This window comes from Dermacentor silvarum, chromosome 3, assembly GCF_013339745.2.
Source record: "Dermacentor silvarum isolate Dsil-2018 chromosome 3, BIME_Dsil_1.4, whole genome shotgun sequence".
Classification (NCBI taxonomy): domain Eukaryota; kingdom Metazoa; phylum Arthropoda; class Arachnida; order Ixodida; family Ixodidae; genus Dermacentor; species Dermacentor silvarum.
This window is the reverse complement of record NC_051156.1, coordinates 45,126,192-45,133,966: the sequence shown is the minus strand read 5'-3', so window position 1 is coordinate 45,133,966 and position 7,775 is coordinate 45,126,192. Positions and strand designations below refer to the sequence as shown.

At 48.2% G+C, this 7,775-nt stretch overlaps 2 non-coding genes across 2 annotated transcripts; both read left to right on the top strand.

The window, feature by feature from the left end:
* The first annotated feature begins 1,913 nt into the window (after positions 1–1,913).
* On the top strand, positions 1,914–1,985 carry Trnae-cuc (transfer RNA glutamic acid (anticodon CUC)). The gene has a single exon. It is a non-coding gene; the product is annotated as a tRNA-Glu (tRNA).
* A 1,848-nt stretch (positions 1,986–3,833) lies between these two features.
* Positions 3,834–3,905, top strand: Trnae-cuc (transfer RNA glutamic acid (anticodon CUC)). Its single transcript has one exon. It is a non-coding gene; the product is annotated as a tRNA-Glu (tRNA).
* The last annotated feature ends 3,870 nt before the right edge of the window (positions 3,906–7,775 follow it).

Below are 7,775 nucleotides of genomic sequence, written 5' to 3'. Positions count from 1 at the left end.
TTCACCCGAGCAACGGTGTGTAATGTATTCTTAGTGGCCAAAATTTGGTATGTGCTGCAAGCACTATGCGCATCAAGAGTCAGCATACAAAGAATACACAGGCAGTTTGCCATCTTTATTTGGGGTTCTGTCTGGGAGCGTACCAGTCGCACTAATTTGTTCAGGACGGTGAAAAGTGGGGGCCTAGGGTTAGTTCATCTTTTTTAAGACAAGTCGTCTCCAGATTTTGTTTCTACGTGATCAAAAAGATCCGTTTTTGTGCGCTGTCCTTCAAACGCGTTTGCCTAACGCGCTACCTCAATTTGTTGTGTCGTCAAATAACACAATAGGACCTAGGTTCAGAGGCTTCCTGAGAGAAGTCGTGCTGTCTTTTCAATTCTTACATGCGCGCTTTTCAATGGATTACCTTGCATCTGTTAAGCGGAAAAGACTGTACAAAGATTTACTTGATGTATCATTGCCAGTACCTGGGGCCGTATTCTGTAACGCTTCGGTTTTCGAAGGATTCGGTTTGCGTGCAACGATTGGTCGCCGCCTGGGTGACGCCATCGCCTCAGGGCGCGAACGCACTTTTTGATGACGTCACGCACATGTCAATCACGCGGAAACTGAATTTGTCGTCTGCTACGAAGCGAAGCCGCGCGCGCTGCTTCGGTCTGATCCGAAGCGCGGTGTGCCGTGTGCAGAGCCTGTGCGTGCCGTGTGCACGGGCGAGATAGCGGCGTGTGCGGTGCCTGTGGCGCCTGTTATCGTGCTTTTAGCGAGCCTCCGTGATAGACAGCGACAACCTTGACGTCGACAAGACGCCTTTGAGATGACAGACGAGGGATTCAGGCGACAATTCATATTCTCAAAAGAGACAGCGCTCCGACTGTGCGAGGAACTTGAGTGTGTATTTTGACCGCAACGCGAAGTTAGCGTACGACGTCCCACCTAGCGGCATAAATGGGTCAACCGAAGTAAACAAAATTCGTTAAGTCACTCACCGCCAGTACAACTCACACAAGTTTCAATGATGAAAAACGTAAACCTCATCAATACCATGAACAAATTATTTTTATTTACCAAAAAGCGCTCGTAAATTGCTATATTTTTACTCGGTTTGTGACGTTCACTGCCACAAAAAGAAACCTTCGCGCCGATTGGTCTCTGTCCTTTCACTTGTTTTCATTACGTCAACGGACCGCCCCAATGTGACGCCACCGCCAAACCGAATCCTTTGAAAACCGAAGCGTTACAGAATACGGCCCCTGTTTATCGTTCAATGTACTACCCTGGATCCAGTGGAAGAAATGTGCTCAAAAGAGTGAAGCGGATGCCAGTACGGTCATCCGTAAAAACGTTTTTCTTTCAATTACACACTGGAACGCTTCCAGTGAAGCCATGGCTGAGGGAAAGGGGAATCTTTGTACCGTGGTCCGTGAACTGCCTGAGATGCAGGCAACCGGAAACCATTGAGCATATGTTTCTTGATTGTTCAGATGCAGTGTTCCTATGGGACATCCTACAACGAACGTTGAAAGAAGAATTACCGATTACACCGTACGGCATCCGCTTCTTGCCAACTGAAAACACAGATAAGCCATGTGATATGTTTATGGCACTTTGTTTACACAGCGTCTGGAAGACACGAATGGATGTGCGCCATGAGAGGCTAGTTATTCGTCCTGCGAAAGATCATTTTATGGAAAGCATGCTGTATCTGCGTGAAGCTTATCGAGCGAGAAAAGAACAACCCGAATGGATACATGTATTGGATGAACTAGTGGCGATCAAGTGTTTTTAACTACTTGCAAGGACCCAGGAAGGTCGTTGCTTTTATCATTGTAAAGTGTATATATATATATATATATATATATATATATATATATGTTATCTGTGTACGTCGAAGACCGGCAATAAAGAAAAAAAAATCCGGCATGGTCTAGTGGCTAGGATACCTGGCTCTCACCCAGGAGGCCCGGGTTCCATTCCCGGTGTCGGAATTATTTTCGAATTGCTGTTGTCGTCGACTGTACTTTTTTTTCATTTCTTTCGCGCTTGCTTTCGAATAGGTGAGAGGGGTTCATCAGTCGTTCCCGCCTTCCGGCATGGTCTAGTTGATAGTGTGCGCTTTCTTTCTGTGCGTTTTTCTTTCGATTATTTATCTGGCGTGAAAAGAAAGACGTTATATAGAGATGTCTGCGATATTGTATTCCCAGTGCCATTGTACAGAGCGGTATACAGTGGAGGACCAGGACAGGATGTCCTTAAACGGGTGAAAAGAATGGAGGTGCCTACTGGGGTAAAAACATTCTTTTTTAGGCTACACTCAGGAACACTGTCAGTGAAAACATTCATGGAAGAACGTGGCTTCCTTGTACCATGGGGCTCATATTGCTTGATCTGCAAGCAACCTGAAACCATAGATCATGTGTTCTTGCATTGCTGGGAAGGTGTCTACTTCTGGGACGTCCTAAAACGGACAATGAAGAAGGATTTTCCATTGAGTCCGCATGGGATAAGGTACCTAGCGATAAACAATGAGGACGGAGTTCCATACGATTTAATAATGCTCCAGGGCCTCCACTGTTTATGGCGGGCGAGGATGGCTGGGTACCATTGCGACCCAGACGCTAGGCCTGCACGCATTTATTTTCGAGAGAGAATGTCTCGCTTTATTGCAATAAAGAAAACACAAGATTGTGCACCCGATTAGCTGTCGAGGTTAGAACCTTTGACAGCTTTAAAATAATTTTAGTTAGACAACGCCAGTCCATGTCGGACAGGTGGCTTTTTCTGTTTTTCAATATGTTTTGTAGTTATTTTTGTGCTATTGTTCTCTAGTGTGTGCTCTGTAAACTGTCAAAGACCGGCAACAAAGAAAAAAAAAATCCAGCATGGTCTAGTGGCTAGGATACCTGGCTCTCACCCAGGAGGCCCGGGTTCCATTCCCGGTGTCGGAATTATTTTCGAATTGCTGTTGTCGTCGACTGTACTTTTTTTTCATTTCTTTCGCGCTTGCTTTCGAATAGGTGAGAGGGGTTCATCAGTCGTTCCCGCCTTCCGGCATGGTCTAGTTGATAGTGTGCGCTTTCTTTCTGTGCGTTTTTCTTTCGATTATTTATCTGGCGTGAAAAGAAAGACGTTATATAGAGATGTCTGCGATATTGTATTCCCAGTGCCATTGTACAGAGCGGTATACAGTGGAGGACCAGGACAGGATGTCCTTAAACGGGTGAAAAGAATGGAGGTGCCTACTGGGGTAAAAACATTCTTTTTTAGGCTACACTCAGGAACACTGTCAGTGAAAACATTCATGGAAGAACGTGGCTTCCTTGTACCATGGGGCTCATATTGCTTGATCTGCAAGCAACCTGAAACCATAGATCATGTGTTCTTGCATTGCTGGGAAGGTGTCTACTTCTGGGACGTCCTAAAACGGACAATGAAGAAGGATTTTCCATTGAGTCCGCATGGGATAAGGTACCTAGCGATAAACAATGAGGACGGAGTTCCATACGATTTAATAATGCTCCAGGGCCTCCACTGTTTATGGCGGGCGAGGATGGCTGGGTACCATTGCGACCCAGACGCTAGGCCTGCACGCATTTATTTTCGAGAGAGAATGTCTCGCTTTATTGCAATAAAGAAAACACAAGATTGTGCACCCGATTAGCTGTCGAGGTTAGAACCTTTGACAGCTTTAAAATAATTTTAGTTAGACAACGCCAGTCCATGTCGGACAGGTGGCTTTTTCTGTTTTTCAATATGTTTTGTAGTTATTTTTGTGCTATTGTTCTCTAGTGTGTGCTCTGTAAACTGTCAAAGACCGGCAATAAATAAAAAAAAATTCCGGCATGGTCTAGTGGCTAGGATACCTGGCTCTCACCCAGGAGGCCCGGGTTCGATTCCCGGTGTCGGAATTATTTTTGAATTGCTGTTGTCGTCGACTGTACTTTTTTCATTTCTTTCGCGCTTGCTTTCGAATAGGTGAGAGGGCTTCATCAGTCGTTCCCGCCTTCCGGCATGGTCTAGTCATTCTGCTTCCGGCCACCGAGCGTGACGGTTCGTAGGATCATGGCCTCTTCAAGGGCAGCGACAGCGGTCACTTTTGGCCGCGGTAACAGGGCTAACGACGATAAGGAATACCCGTTTATTTTGCCTCAATTGCCAAAAGGACGAGTGGCGATAAATGTGCGTGCGAGACCCTACAAGGTCGAGGATTTTAGGGACGCCCTGCTGCCGACAGGCTTGCTACCGGAGGTGGTGTGCATAGGGGCGTACCAGATAAACCACGTCTGGGCGGTGACCCTCACGGATGCAACCGTCACGAAACGGCTGATAGCCCATAAGGAACTGCAGGTGAAGGGACGACGGTGCGTCATCGTCGACCCACAGGACCAGCAGGTGAAGCTTAGGCTTCACTGGCTACTGTACGGCGTGGCAGACGAGGACATTCGGACTGCATTCGCGGCTTTCGGCAAGGTGGAGGAGGTAAGCCAGGAGAGGTGGCGCGTCCAAGGCATGGGGGACAAGACGTCAACCACCAGGACCGTGCTGCTCAAGCTGAAGAGCGGCGTCAAAGTGGAGGACCTTCCTCATCAGGTCCGCGTCGGCGGAGAGTTGGCCTTGGTTGTTGTTCCCGGCCGGCCCATGCAGTGCTTGCGGTGCCAGGGCACGGGACACGTCCGCCGAGAATGTAAAGTCCCCCGCTGTTCACGGTGCAGGCGTTTCGGCCACGAGGACGCGGACTGCGTGAAATCGTACGCCGCCGTGACGGGCCCGGCTGCGACTGACGTTGCGGCAGAGCACGTCATGGACGTGGTGGAGGCGGAGGACGCTGCCAAAGGAGCCGGAGACCCGGTGCCACTGGCGACGAGCGGTGCTTCGTTGACCGGGAACGCAGACGGCAAGGTGGCTGAGGCTGCTGCGATGCCGAGTGCGTCGGCACAAGTCGCGACTACAGAAGATCAGGCGACGGGGGGCGTTAGTGGAGATGCACCCATCGACGACAAGAAGGCAATGCAACAAGACGAGGCCGTCAACGACGACGACCGGACTACGACTCCCGCTCCAGTCAAATGCACCCACGACGAGAGAAAGGACCGAGATGAGGGTGCAACGAGCTCCAACGAGGGACCGCCGACAAAGACGCCTCTTAGGAGGCGATTAGGCTTCAAGCCAAAGCCCAACATCCCGCCGGAGAGAACGCCTGGCGACAAAGCGCCTCCCCCGAACAACGCCGGCAAGCCGGAAGGTTCCGGAGACGGCTAGCCGAGGGCTAGTCGTGAAGGGTAAGCACCAGGCTCCGGGCCTACTTCATTCTTTAGTACAGCATGGCACCTGACCCGTCTCTCAGTATTGCCACACTAAACGTGCGAGGCTTGGCGGCTAGCCGTAGGCAAAGTCAAGTCCTACGGTTGGTCACTGACCACGACATAGATGTTTTAGCGGTCCAGGAGACCAAGGTAGACGGGGAGGAGGAGACCGGGAGCATGGTGCGGCGTTTCACGTCTAGATATTATGCGGTCGTGAGCCACGCGGTAGGGACGTCCGCTGGATGCGTCCTGTTTGTTAAGAAGTTGCCAGACCTTGTAGTACAAAGTGTGTTTTCATGTCAATCCGGAAGGATTGTATTTTGCGATTTTGTTTTTTGTGAAGTTCAATTTCGAGGTATATGCATATATGCGCCAAATGTTGTAGAAGAGCGTGCTTTACTTTTTTCGAATCTTTTTGTGTACATTAGACGTGATAAGTGCATGATTTTGTTGGGGGATTTCAAATGTGTTTTGAGGGCTCGGGATCGATCCAATAATGCCGGTATTCGAGATAAAAGCAGTCACATACTTTCTAAGTTGATTAGTGATAGTGAACTAGACGATGTATGTGACTGTCTGGAGGGGGAGCGGGAGGTGATGTATACACGATTTCAAGGCAGTAGTCATGCGCGGTTAGACCGCTTGTACATGTCACAAGACATGATTCCAATGTGCCACAGTTATTCTGTCGCACCTGTGTTGTTCTCAGATCACTGCTTGGTGAAGTGTCACATAGGTATGAAGAAGAAGGAATCATCTTTTAACTGGGAACTATGGAAAATGAATGCCTTACTACTAAAAGATGAGCCATTTGTAGAGGCAATACATGAGGCCGTTATGGAAGTATGCGATGAAAGTACTGAAACCATAGCAGAGAAATGGGAATGGTTCAAACAAAAGGTAAAAATGAAAGCGATAGAAAGGTCGAGCTGCTTAAAGTTTGAGAGGGAAATGAAAGAACGAGACTTACGAAAGATACTTAATCAGCTGATAGCGCTGGAGTGCGAAGAGCCAGGGGCGTATAAGCAAGATATGCGAACCATCAAAGAAAAAATCGAACAGTTGGACAAAGAACGCTATCAAGGTGCGATTGTGCGAGCAAGAGCAAACGCATTAGTAGCGGGAGAGACGCCCACCAAAAGGGCACTAGGACTTGAAAAAGCTCATGGTCGACGTAATCATGTCGATAAGATCTCGTGGAATGGCACGCTCGTCGACGATAATAAGAGCATAGGCCGAGCGTTTTTAGAGTATTACCAGTCACTGTTTGCATATCAAGAAGCCAATGTAGATGAGTTCAAAAGGGTCTTTCTCGGTCGCATGCCGCGATTGAGTGACGACACGAAGGACCGATTAGAAGGGACTATAAGAGAACACGAAGTCGTAAAAGCAATAAATGATTTGAACAATGGCAAATCACCCGGACCTGACGGTCTGAGCGCGTGTTTTTATAAAGCCTTCAAGAAAGAACTGTCGGCCCTGCTAACAGACCTGTTTAACGCCGCGTATGTGAACAAAGCTTTGCCGCCTTCTTTTGGTAAAGCGCATACCATCTTGATACCTAAGAGTGACAAAGCGGAGAAACTTAGGCTCGTGACATCTTATAGGCCGATATCGTTAACCAATGTTGACTATAAGATTTTCATGAAGGTTTTGGCAGCCAGACTTCAAAGCGTCATCAAAGAAATCGTCGCAGACCACCAAACGTGTGGGATCAAGGGGAGGTCAATTTTTTCGAATATTCACACGATGCGGTGCGTGCTCGAGTGCTGTGACATCACTTACGATGGCGTCGCAGTGCTCCAGTTGACCTAGAGAAAGCGTTTGACCGTGTGTCTCATGATATTTTGTTTGCCATTCTGGATCACGTTAATGTAGGTGCCATCATCACTGAGGGAGTGGAATTGGCGTATCAGAACTGCACAGCACGCTTAATTGTGAATAAATCATTGGGGGCCCCCAATAACGTCATGCGTTCTGTGCGTCAAGGCTGCCCCCTCAGTCCTCTTTTGTTTGCAGTTTACATTGAAACGATGTGTTTGGCGATAACTGAGAACGATCAAATACGCGGTTATAGCTTGGCAGCCACAGAAGTCAAGCTCCTAGCATATGCCGATGACATCGCCATGTGTTGTACAAACAGAGAAAGCGTAATGGAAACAATACGAGTGGTGAAACAGTTTTGTGATGTAACAGGCAGTAAAGTGAACTGGGGTAAGTCCCTCGGTTTGTGGCACGGAGAGTGGTCCTTGGCCCCGGACAACTTTGCGAATGTGAGCTGGGTGAAAACCCCTACCAAGTATCTCGGTGTTCCCTTGGATAGCTACAAACAGAGCGAGGAATACTGGACGAACCAAATAAAAGAAACAAGAGAAAAAGCAGACAGGTGGAAAGGCATCAACCTGTCCATTTTCGCAAGGGCAACTGTATGTAATTTGTTTTTCATTACGAAGTTGTGGTACGTCATGCAGACGT